At 40.6% G+C, this 12,965-nt stretch overlaps 1 protein-coding gene across 2 annotated transcripts in view; it reads left to right on the forward strand.

The window, feature by feature from the left end:
• Positions 1-6,669: 6,669 nt before the first annotated feature.
• Positions 6,670-12,965, forward strand: part of Cracd (capping protein inhibiting regulator of actin dynamics) — a 255,404-nt gene continuing 249,108 nt past the window's right edge. For both annotated transcript variants that reach the window (XM_046465908.2, XM_046465982.2), the window contains exon 1: positions 6,670-6,829. The gene's annotated coding sequence lies outside the window, so the exon portion shown is untranslated. The remainder of the gene's footprint in view (positions 6,830-12,965) is intronic.

Consider the following 12,965-nt stretch of genomic DNA (forward strand, 5'->3'; position numbering starts at 1 on the left):
ATGAAATTCATATGGAAAAATAAAAGACCCAGAATAGCAAAAGCAACTCTAAGCAGGAAGTGTGAATCAGGCGGCATAGTGATATCAGATTTCAAACTATGCTACAGAGCAATAGTAACAAAAACAACATGGTACTGGTACCAAAACAGGCGGGTGGACCAATGGTACAGAATAGAGAACACAGAGACTAATCCACAAAGTTACAACTATCTTATATTTGATAAAGGGGCTAAAAGCATGCAATGGAGGAAGGATAGCATCTTCAACAAATGGTGCTGGGAAAACTGGAAATCCATATGCAACAAAATGAAACTGAATCCCCTTCTCTCACCATGCACAAAAGTTAACTCAAAATGGATCAAGGAGCTTGATATCAAATCAGAGACTCTGCGTAAAAAAGTTGGCTCCGATCTGCATATTGTGGGGTCGGGCTGCAAATTCCTTAATAGGACACCCATGGCCCAAGAGTTAATAACAAGAATCAACAAATGGGAGTTACTTAAACTAAAAAGTTTTTTTCTCAGCAAGAGAAACAATAAGAGAGGTAAATAGGAAGCCTACCACATGGGAACAAATTTTTACTCCTCACACTTCAGATAGAGCCCTAATATCCAGAGTATACAAAGAACTCAAAAAATTAAACAATAAGATAACAAATAATCCAATCAACAAATGGGCCAAGGACCTGAACAGACACTTCTCAGAGGAGGATGTACAATCAATCAACAAGTACATGAAAAAATGCTCACCATCTCTAGCAGTCAGAGAAATGCAAATCAAAACCACCCTAAGATACCATCTCACTCCAGTAAGATTGGCAGCCATTATGAAGTCAAACAACAACAAGTGCTGGCGAGGATGTGGGGAAAAGGGTACACTTGTACATTGCTGGTGGGACTGCAAATTGGTGCAGCCAATTTGGAAAGCAGTATGGAGATTTCTTGGAAAGCTGGGAATGGAACCACCATTTGACCCAGCTATTCCCCTTCTCGGTCTATTCCCTAAAGACCTAAAAAGAACATACTACAGGGACACTGCTACATCGATGTTCGATGTTAATAGCAGCACAATTCACAATAGCATGACTGTGGAACCAACCTAGATGTCCTTCAATAGACGAATGGATAAAAAAAAATGTGGCATTTATACACAATGGAGTATTACTCTGCATTAAAAAATGACAAAATCATAGAATTTGCAGGGAAATGGATGGCATTAGAGCAGATTATGCTAAGTGAAGCTAGCCAATCCCTAAAAAACAAATGCCAAATGTCTTCTTTGATATAAGGAGAGTAACTAAGGACAGAGTAGGGAAGAAGAGCATGAGAAGAAGATTAACATTAAACAGGGATGAGAGGTGGGAGGGAAAGGGAGAGAGAAGGGAAATTGCATGGAAATGGAAGGAGACCCTCAGGGTTATACAAAATTACATATAAGAGGAAATGAGGGGAAAGGGGAAAAAAAACAAGAGAGAGAAATGAATTACAGTAGATGGGGTAGAGAGAGAAGTTGGGAGGAGAGGGAAGGGAAGGGGAGGGGGATAGTAGAGGATAGGAAAGGCAGCAGAATACAACAGACACTAGTATGGCAATATGTAAAACAGTGGTTGTGGAACTGATGTGAATCTGCAATATGTATACGGGATAAAAATGGGAGTTCATAATCTGCTTGAATCAAATGTATGAAATATGATATGTCAAGAGCTTTGTAAGGTTTTGAACAACTAATAATAAAAAAAAGAATAAGCAAAAAAATACTCCCACAAAAAAAAATACTGATTAAAGCTAATTTCAATCAACAACAAAACCCAAACAGCAAGAAACCCAAGCAGCAAGAAGTTAGTCAGCAACAGAAAGGTTAGTAGCAGCTGAAATCACACCTCCCAGGATCCCAAACACAATCGACTATCATGGGGAACAGCGGTGGGTGTTATTTGGAAATCCAGGATGTGGTCTAAAGCTAATGTGTTGACTTGTATGACATACAGTTTAGGGTGACCTGCTAATCTCTGGTGTCACCACCAAGGGCAGGAGGTGATAAATGCGCAAGAAAGCAACCCTCATCCACAATGGACAAGACAGTTGGTGGCTCTCTCACATACAAATGTCTAACACATAGGGTCACAAAGTCCTCCAGTTTCAGTTTTGTTGTTAAACTCCATTTGGACCATCATTTACATTGTCTGGATCATCAAATGGGCCGTGCCACTGATAGCCCTGATAGCCCTACATGGCCTTGCAAGGCTGCTCGGCAGTCAGGAGAAGCAGATGAGTTAGTACCAGTCAGACTGAAAAAAGGTAATGCCAATTTGTGTGTTTGTACCTGTGCAAGGTGGAGTCCATGTTTGGGAGCTTGCACTGGTAGCATTAGGTAGAGCAATTGATTCAGGAGCAGCCGTGCCCATGAGAGTCTCTTTTCATAGCACACAGGGATGACAGATAATGGTATCAGGTTAGATTGACAGCTGCTGCAATTTCTTGACTCAGGCAAACCATATGACATGTTGCCAAACTGCAGTGTAGGATCCAAGGGACAAAGAGAGTATTCAGTGCTATTGGTTTGGCCCCACTCAAAGAATGCTGATTCGTGGGTTAGCTGATATAAAAGACCAAACAGAATGCCCAAGTGAGGCACATTCTGTCTTCAGTACCAAAAAGTCCAATAGTGAGCAGAGCTTCCTTTTTGATGGTCTGTCTCCTTGGGTGCATTATAAATCTGCCCAACAGGACAAAGAAATGACACTTAGCAAGCAGGCCTCCTAATATCCCTGGAGTCACCAGCCAGTTTCGCTGGTAGAAGGATAAGAACACCCTGTCTAGTCTCCAAAGCTAAGGCTTCTAATTTGCCCACCAACAGCACCTCAACTATATCATGAAAGTTGTAAAATCAGAGTATAGAGGCACTCATGTCAACTTCTGGCTTACTCACTAGGGACAGATGACAAGGAGTTTGTCCCATTAGCCTATCTCTACTTGTAGCCCTTTCCTGATGGTGATAATCCTCTCTGGCATTTTTAAGTTGGAGAATAGATGTGCAGAAAGGAGATTTTTGGAGAATTGCCTCCCAACACATGGAATGTTATTTTCTCTATTGTGGTAAAAGATATAGTTTACTATATTTTGGGTGCACAATTCAGTGGCATTAAGTCTATTCACGATGTTGTGCCACTATCGCAACGATTCATTTCCTGAACTACACTATTATTTTCAAAGCACTATTGATTTTGAGTGTCTAGTATTTTATTTGGATTCTTTATTGATGCTCACCCGTGGGTCTGGCCCAGAGCAAGCTGCTGTGTACAAGCAGCATTGTTCCCCTCTGTCCTCATAGTATGCTAGCTTCCTGGACTGAGTTGGGAATTCCTTTTTCCCCGTGTTCTGAAATCCCTTTTTTTTTTTTTTTTTGGTGGTGCTGAGGATTGAACCCAGGACTTGTGCTTGCGAGGTAAGCACTCTACCAACTGAACTACATCCCCAGCCCCATATTCTGGAAATCTTTTGCATTCTATGGAAATTATTAGCTCTTTTGAGAGTTTGTTGGAGCCGGACTCATTACATCATCTAGGCAGGTGTCACTCTCATAGGAAAACATCGACCACCTTTTCAGCTGCTTCTACGAATCAAAATTTCTTCCCCTTCTTAAGTTAGTTAATGATTATTTTTTTCTGGATAAGCTCTATTTTATCTAATTTTTAAATATCATCCTATACTTCCTATTTTCTTGTGTCTTTCTATTTTTTGTCTCCTGACTGATAAAAACTAGAGTATCAAATTTTTTTTCCAAAAATCAACTTTTATTTTTAACTTTGATGTTCAAATCTACTGTTGATTTTCTATCTCATTACTTTTTGCTTTCGTTCCTTCCTTATTCCTGCTTTCTCTTTTATTCATCTATGTTCTTGATTATACTTAGCTTAGTTTTGACCTTTCTTGTTTTCCAATTTATGCATTAAAGCCTACAGATCTTCACTGAGAATCTCTTGGGCTATAACCCCCACAGGCTTTTTGTCATTATTTGTGTGTGTGTGTGTGTGTATGTGTGTGTATGTGTGTACTAGGAGATTGAACCAGAGGAGTTTGTCACTGAGTTACATTCCCAGCCTTCTCTCTTTTCCTCCCTCCCTCCCTCCCTCCCTCCCTCGCTCCCTTCTTTCCTTTTTTCTTTTTAATTTTGAGACAGCGTCTTGCTAAGTTGCCCAGGATGGCTTTGAACTTGTCAGTTCTCCTGCCTCAGCCTCTGGAGTCACTGGGATTTAGGCATGTTCCATCAGGCCGGGGCCTACATATTTTCTTCCTCTAGTATTTGCCTACTATATTTTCCATTACTTTATTTTCAGATGCAATAATTACTTTGTAATTTTGAAGTAGGTTGTGGGGTTGGGGATTTGCTCAGGGGTAGAGTGCTTGCTTAACACGAACAAGATCCCGCATTAGTTTCTGGTACATCAACAACAACATGTGTGATATATAACAGTTTCCCTCATTTTACAGATATGAAGAAATGTCCCAAGATATCCTTAGTTAAGTGATATAAGGTAAGTGATGGTCCTGTCCTTAGGCACATAAAGTTAGTACCACAGACAGGAAAAGAAGAGGTGCTGTGCTTCTCACCCATCTCAGGAAATACTGCTTGTCTCCTGAGCCATTTTCATAAGCCCCCTCACTCATCTTGGACTCTGAATATTCCCAACAACACTGGCAGAGTCAGCAAGGAATTAAAAGCTTTATGCCAGATTAATGGAAACTTTCAAAATGGCGATATGTCAGTTTCTCATTTTGGAGATAAAACTGTTGGGAGTAGGCATGTTATGAAGAAGTTGCAAGGCACAGTTAAGATACATCACACACAATATTCCCATTACTTCAGCTTTCTCCTCTTATTTGTCGATATGATTTTATTCGTACAATTATTTTTTTGTCTCACTCAGTTCTCTAGCCTCATCTCTCATCCAAAGAATGTACTCCTTTCCAAAGTTCTAAAATTCAAAGTGGATACACACAGGAAAGGGATAATCCCCAGACATGGTGGATTATAGACTCAAAAGACTTTGAAGTTCTTAGTCTAATTCAGCACTTAGTAACTCTGCCACTATGGGTATTTTGGCCATGACAGATAATTCTTGGTTGTGTCCTGAGTATTGCAGTGTATTTCACAGTATCTCTGGCTTCTGCTCTCTACACGCCCAGTAGTAGCCCCTGCCATGAATTAGTAGAGTAGTTCTTATGTGGTTGGCAAGACTACAATAATCAAGAAAAATACCTCAGTTACATGTTCTGCACAGATTTCATTTTTTTGGCTGTTCTGCAAAACAAAAAGACAGTAGCCCTATACTTGACTTATGTTAATCTGAATTTGTAGAGGATAGTTCTCATGTAGTTGGCAAGACTACAAGAACCCAATTACATGTTCTGCACAGATTGGAGTTTTGGCTCCTGGGAACTTTTAGTGCTATTAAATCAAGTCAAAAGGAACTTGCTCAACTCTTTCTATAACTCTTCATTATTCTTATTTGGAACAAAGCAGACATAGTTTAGGATAGGCAAGCATTGAACAACTGAAAGATATCTATGTTCACAAAAATAAACAACCTATTTTTATACTATTAATTAAAGTATTTACTAGGGAAAAAAAAACAATTAGATGGGGCAAAATGAACTACATTCTTCCAGGATCAACTTTGCTCCTCCTAAGTCATGTACCTGCATTAAAGTTATTTGTCTTATTTTTGGCATTGGCACATTTGCCTCAATATCCAGTACATATTTAGATTATCTTCCATCTTCTCTACTTTTTGTGGCAGACAAAAGATTTTTGCTTTGATTTAAATTTTCTATTTAAAAAGACACTAAATTATTTTTAAAGCAGCTTTGCAAGTATAGCAACTAAAAAAGACCACTAGATTTTAAATGGTTCCATTGAAATAGCCAAAGCAAAACGTATGGAGGAAAGCTATCCAGTGCTTCTGCTTCATCCTTAAAAGGAAAAGATAAGGAACTATTTTCCTTAAAACAGCAAAGTCAGTATTTAATTTCATTATGACGGTGGGGGGTAATAATACTTGATGCCAATATCACTCCTTTGGGATGTACAGCGACTCTGCAATACCATTTCTAGTTTTGCTATTTCGGGGGTGGAAGTTCATCTATCAACTTGTAAGACTCTCAGTGACATTCTTATGGTTGGGATTCTGGAGGTCCAAACTGCCTCTGGGAAGCACATCGCTCTTTAGTCTGCGGCTCAAGTGAGTACGGCCGATTTAAGTCCCGTGAAGTGTGACTGATGGTCTTGGGTTCTTAACCCAAGCAAGGTGCACTTCGCCGTGAGCCCACTACAGTAACCTGTGAGGCCACGTGTTCAGCCTCCCTCCGGTCATCCCCTGGAGTAGTGGTCAGGGCAGTGATCAGTCCCACGCCCTTTATTGGGGCCGGCTCGGGGTTTCTGGGCAGCCCCAGGGTGTCTTTTGGTGAGCGCCTTTCCAGCACAGCTGGGCGCAGGAGGGAACACGCGCTCCTGGTGACCGGCGACAGCCCGCGACTGTCCTGGGGCGCAGCCGGGCGGGGCGGCGGCGCGGGTCCGAGCGCCCTGGGCGCTGGCAGAGCATGTGACCACGCCGCGCGGGGCTGGGCGTGCAGTGCCGCGCGGTGGCGGCGGCGGGGAGAGCAATGGAGGCCGCGGGCGCCTGAGAGGCGGGTGCGCTGCCGGGCTGCTGCTGCGACTGCTGCTGCTGCTGCTGCTGCGGAGGCTTCGCGGGCTGTGCCGCTGTGCCCTCCAAGACCGCGCGTCGCCTGCCAGCCGCTCTGCGAGCCGGGGCGCCAGTGGGGGACCGCAGGTGAGCAGCTACTCGGCTCGCGGCTGGAGCCAGACAATGGGGGCAGCGGGCGGGCTTCTCCCCTCCGCTCGCGCCCTCCGGGCCGTCCCCCGCGGAGCTCCGGGATTGCCGACCTTGCCTGGGCAGGGGCTAGCACGGTTGGCCGAGGACTCGGGGCGGTGTCCCTGGCTGCGGGGCGCGGACCCTCCCCAAGGAACCTGCGCGCGATGCGCGCGCCTTTGGATCCCCGCGAGGGAACCTGCCGATGGGCTGCGCCCCGGGAACTTGGCGAGAGCGTGGGACCTTTCATTCTCTCCCCTTCCCGTGTCCCGGGGACCCCGCTGCGGCGCGGGCAGAGCCCGAGCTCGCCGTCCGGGAGCTGGGACGCGGACCCGGCTGAGCCCTCTTCCCCTAGAGCTGCATTGCTTTGTTTAACCTCTGCCAAACCGTTTCGCACAAACTCTTGTGGCCCCAGTTCTGATGAGCCACCAGTTTGATGGCTGAGGCGAGACAAAGGTTTCCCCTGTTTACCAAGCACTGGAGCCGGGGTCCGCACGCTGCCAGTGTGTAAAATATGTTGCCTTATCTCCTCCCGGGGCTGGTTGCGACCGTTTTCCTGGTACTATAACCGTCCTTTCTTGCAGAGCTCTGTAGTGGAGAGACTGGACCTCCTAACCCTACGGACACGGTGGGTGGGGTAGGGCTTTTTCTTCTTCTTCTTCTTCATGATTATTAGTAAACAGAAGAGCAGTCGATTAAATTTTACAGTAGATCTTTGCATTATATCCATTTTTTTCTCAATTGTGGGTTTCAAGAGCAAATTTATATTTAAAGACACATTGATTCAGTGGAGGGGGAGGGGGAACCTAGTAACTATGACCATGTGTTGTGAAATTTTAATATGGTTTTATGAATAATGGCCAGGAAACTGATCTGGTGTAAGTGAGGGTGTGTGTGTGTGTGTGTGTTTGTGTGTGTATGTGTGTTGGGGGTGGCGGTGGTGGAGAGGGAGTGGTCAGAATACAAAGGATAAGGGAATTTTATTAGGTTATTAGTAAATAATCTTATGGCAGATTTTCAATTCATTAAATTGTCAGTTAAATCAGTGTTCTCCTGTAAAAATTATCTGTTGTAGTGGTTGCATTATATATAATATGGCTAACAGTTATTTGGCATTGTTTGTGACTCAGGAACACAACAGTCAATTTTGAGTAATTTTGAAAAAGTCAACAAAGAGAAGATACCTTCACTACTACTTCCTTTATTCTTTGAGAAAAGAATCCTAGTTTAGTATCTTAAAGACAATTGCCTGTAAAAAAATTTTCTCCAAGGCAATATTTTTTAAAGAAATCTTTTTGGAAAATGTGCTATATATAGGTATGGGGTTACATTATGGATTATTTTAGCTCAGAAATGTGCAAGAAAAAAACATGCTATTAATTTTGTTTCTAGTATTGATTCTTTAAAATGTAATTGATTCAAAGGCTTATGTTTATTATAGTCATCTCTAAAAATTGAGAAACTTTGACTCTCAAGACTTTGCAGCACCCACAGAGTACTGAATTTGGAGTCCTGAATATAATACCTACTTGAAAGGTTTAGACAATTGGTCTAAGAATAAAAGGGACTGTACTATAATAATGTAAGTTGTTGTTATTGCTAGATGAGGAAGCTAGATATTACATCTTCTCTTACACAATATTGGAATAATTAGTTGAAATTAATATGGAATTCTTTGGGGCAAGGAATGGTCCTGTAATCCTTTTTTCTAGCCCATATTTCTAGTCTGGCACACAGTAGGTGTTCAATAATTAAGAAAGAATGAACTAATGAAAAATAAAGTGAAAATGGATAAAAGGTTCATATAGGTAGAACTGGTTTATTTCTTTTAGTTTAATGAGCATTTACTGAAGGCCTACTATGTGCTAGGAACTGTGCTGGGTGCTGCCATGTGTAGTTCATAAAAGCCTGGAAGCCTCTTTTTGGATCATAATTGCTATGTGTTTCTATGAGTTATAGGGTGGTTTTAATGATCATCTCCTAAAACTGAGTAGGACACTAGAACTTTATTTGTTTTTATACTTTCTCATAATGACCTGTGAGGAGGCAGGACAGATACTATCATTCCCATTTTGTAGGTGAGGAAATCCAGACACAGTGGGATTAAATGACTTGCCATCTCCATGCCACTAAAGCAACAATCACACCAGTGCTTTTACCTCTTAACCACACTTTTCTCCATGATATGCTGCTTCCCGGCATATCTTACTCCAATTAGACTGCCTGAAAAGGTCTACATTTTGCATAACTTTTTTGTTTGTTTATTTATTTATTTTTAAACTTTTGGTATGAGAGATTAAATTCAGGGAAACTTTGCCGCTAGCCTTTATCCCTAGCCTTTTTCATTTTTGATTTTGAGACAGGGTGTCACCAAGTTGCCCAGGCTGGCCTTGAACTTGGGATCCTACTGCCTCAGCATCCTCAGTCACTGGGATTATAGGGATGTGCCACTTTCCTGGCTTTGGGTAATTTTTATATAAAGAAAAGTCGTATTTTACCACCTAGTACTTTCTGAAGTGGGTAAAATGAGCAAGGTCTGGAATTAGGTGGCAGAATTTGAACCCTGGGTTTACTGATTACTAATGCTTTATCCTTAGCAAGTAATTTCATCAAAGCCCAGTTTCCTCATCTGTGAAATGGGGGAGGTAATAGTATTTCCCTTATAGGATTTTTGTGTGTATAATGTGTGTATGTAATTAGCATAATGTCTAGCACAAACTGTGTACTGGATTTAATTTGGGGAAGGGGAACACAGTAAGAGAGGTGCCTATTAAATAGACACATTATAAATATGTGTAAAGTTTTCAAAAAAATTGTGATAATAATGGTTAGATTGCCTATGTGCAATGTGGTCTTATATTTTTACTCTATTTTATTTAAAAACTGCTAGTTGAGATTCACAGTTGGTCAAAGTTCTGTGCTCAGCAGTCTATCATACATATTCTCTAATGTAGTTCTCACAACAGCCCTGTTGGGAGGCCTTGTGTGTCCATTTGATAACAGAAACTAAGACTCAAGGAGCTTTTTCTTAACTTTACCCAAGGTCCTTGAGTTAGGTGAGGAATGGGGCAAGGATTTAAACTGAGTTCTGTTGGACCCCAAAGCTTGTCTGCCCTCTTAGCCCCGGTGCTCAGTTCTGATGTCCCCTCATGGTGATTCCTGAAGATACCTCATTCCTTCTTATGTTTAAATTGAGAATTTGCCCACTCTGGTCCTTTCTGTGGTTTTCTTTTGAAAGGACTCGAAGTCAGTTTTCAACTTGGTGAAGTAAAGAAGCTTACTGAGGGGACTGGTAATTCATTCTAGCTTTAGCTGGTCTTTGATGTAAATATTTTGGTGTAGCTTTTCAGGTTTTCATGATAGAGCCAATTAATTGGTCATTTTTATGGAGTACTCAAAGTTTTAATGTGTCTACAAAAGGGACATGAAATAGCTGTGTGACTATAAAAAGACTTCATTACAAATGAATGTCGGCTGTTAGGCACCAAACGAGACTTAAGAGCTACAAAGGATGCTTTATAGTATATTGATTGGTCTCAAAATCACAAGGCAGTATTTATAAAGTACTTGTAAGAAATCACCAAATATATACGTATATTTGTATTTCAGTTCTTTACATTTGTAATAGCATTTTAATTTTAATATTGTGGTATTTCTGGGGCTTTCCTCCTCTTAAAAATATTATCATAGGGGCTGGGATTGTGGCTTAGCAGTAGAGCGCTCGCCTAGCATGGGCGGGATCCGGGTTCGATCCTTAGCACCACATAAAAATAAAAGCATTGTGTCCATCTACACCTAAAAAAAATATTATCAGAATAATTAAAACAGTTTTTAAGGAATATGTATTTAAAATAGTACATAGAATATGCAGAGATAATTTAAAACAATAATGGAAAAGCAAATTTCACTGTTTACACTTACATCTTACAGATTCAAACTCCTGTGGTTTGCGTTATTTCTGTCTACATGTTGAAATGTACCTTGTAAATAAAATGATAAGAGGTGCTTAAAGGTATAGAAACTTACTTCTGCATTATAGCTTTGGATGCTTCTTTGTATGGAGCTTAAAACTTTTTGTTTGTCTTTTGTGGTACTGGGTATGGAATGCAGGGCCTCCAGCATGTTTGGCAAGTGCTCTACCACTGAGCTACCCAGCCCTTTTTGTTTTAAGCCAGGGTCACCAAATTGCCCAGCCTGGCTTAGAACTCCTGATCCTTCTGCTTCAACCTCCTGTCTAGCTGGGATCACAGGACAGAGCCACTGTGCCTGGCTAACTTTCTAATCATATATTTAAGCAGTTTATTTGTTGAATTAAGGTTAGTCTTTTCAAAGATGACAATTTTAAAATCAGAATTAATGTAAACACAATGATATATTAGATAAAGAAGCAGTTTCATGATTTATGTGGCAAATAATTTAATCAAAGCCTCAGTTTCCTTATAAAGCATCAAACTGAAAATCCACATATTTTTGTTTTTCAATCTCATTTTTTCCTTAAAGTGAATACATAATTGCATTTATTGTTAAACACGAGATTTCATCTTTAAGTTGGTCCTCAAAAGTCTTTTTGCCGCTATTTAAATTGTGAACTCTTGTAGTAAACTAATGTTTTATGCTTATTTTATTAACTTATTCCTTTTGTCTAACACCTGACCCTTAATGGATTGTTATAGTTTTTGTAAAAATGAAACATTCTAGCTGGGCACCCTGGTGCACACCTGTAATCCCACAGACTCAGGAGACCAAGGCAGGAGAATTGCAGGTTCAAAGCCAGCCACACCCATTTAGCAAGACCCTAAGCAACTTAGTGAGACCCTGTCTAATAAAAAATAAAAAGGGCTGGGGATGTAATTCACTAGTTGAGCACCCTGAGTTCAATCCCTGGTATCAAAGAAAGAAACAAACAAACATTATAGCTACTGAATAGTCACTGTCACTGTAATTTGTATGTTCAAGTAGATAAGCAAAGTGGTTACCATTATATGTGTTCTTTTTATTCTTAATGCGAAAATTCTTAGCAATCAAAGCTAAATCAATTTAGATATTTATTTGTACTAACATGTAAGCGAGGCAGATACATATGAATATTTTAGGTTTAGATCTAAGATATCCATACATATGAGAAGTACAAGATTATAAACTCTTTAAAAAATTTTTAGTTGTAAATGGACACAATACTTTTATTTTATTTATTTTTATGTGGTGCTGAGGATTGAACCCAGTGCCTCTCACATGCTAGGCAAGTGCTCGACCACTGAGCCACAACCCCCCAGCTCCAAGATTATAAACTCTTAATCCATCAGTTAAAAAAAAATTAAGTAACTTTTTTTTTTCTGTTTGAACCTAGGGTGGTCTATGAGCTACATCCCTAGTCCTTTTTATTATTTTGAGACAGGGTCTTGCTAAATTGCTGAGGCTAGACTTGAACTTGTGATGCCCCTGCCTCAGCCTCCTGAGTCGCTGGCATTGTAACGGGATGTGTGGAAAGGTTAAGTAATTTTGTGAAAATAAAAGACCCTTAAAAGGATATTTTTATAGTCACATGTTATCAGACATAGTGAAGAAGCCAAATAGAACACAAGTTGTATATAAGCTTTTATATTCAATCAAGTCTATATGTGAAAAGGTGATACAATTTAAAATGTCAAAACTGAAAAGCAGCCAGGCATGGTGGCTCATGTCTGTCTCTGCAGGAGGATGGCAAGGTCAAAGCCAGTTTCAGCAATGGCAAGGTGCTAAACAGCTCAGTGAGACCCTGTCTCTAAATAAAATACAAAATAGGGCTGGAGGTGTGGCTCAGTGGTCAAGTACCCCTGAGTTCAGTCCCTGGTACCAAAACAGTAGCAACAACAATAAAAAACAAAACTGAAAAGCATATATATTTTTGAGCAAGTCTAAAAGTTTCAGCTCCTCTAGATATTTGTGGGATTTATTAAATGGCATACTTTAGGGGTTAAGAGGAAATTTCAATAAGTTTACTTCTAAAACTGGTGCTCTATTAAATATTAAGAGTTTAAGGAGGAGAAGACACAGACACTGCAACCCTGAGATACTTAGGGAAATATTTAAATCAGAAGTCAGCACTTCTCTCACTAGA

Source organism: Marmota monax, unplaced genomic scaffold (genome assembly GCF_021218885.2).
Source record: "Marmota monax isolate L192 unplaced genomic scaffold, Marmota_monax_Labrador192_F-V1.1 WCK01_AAM20220418_F8-fsc00025, whole genome shotgun sequence".
Taxonomy (NCBI): Eukaryota; Metazoa; Chordata; class Mammalia; order Rodentia; family Sciuridae; genus Marmota; species Marmota monax.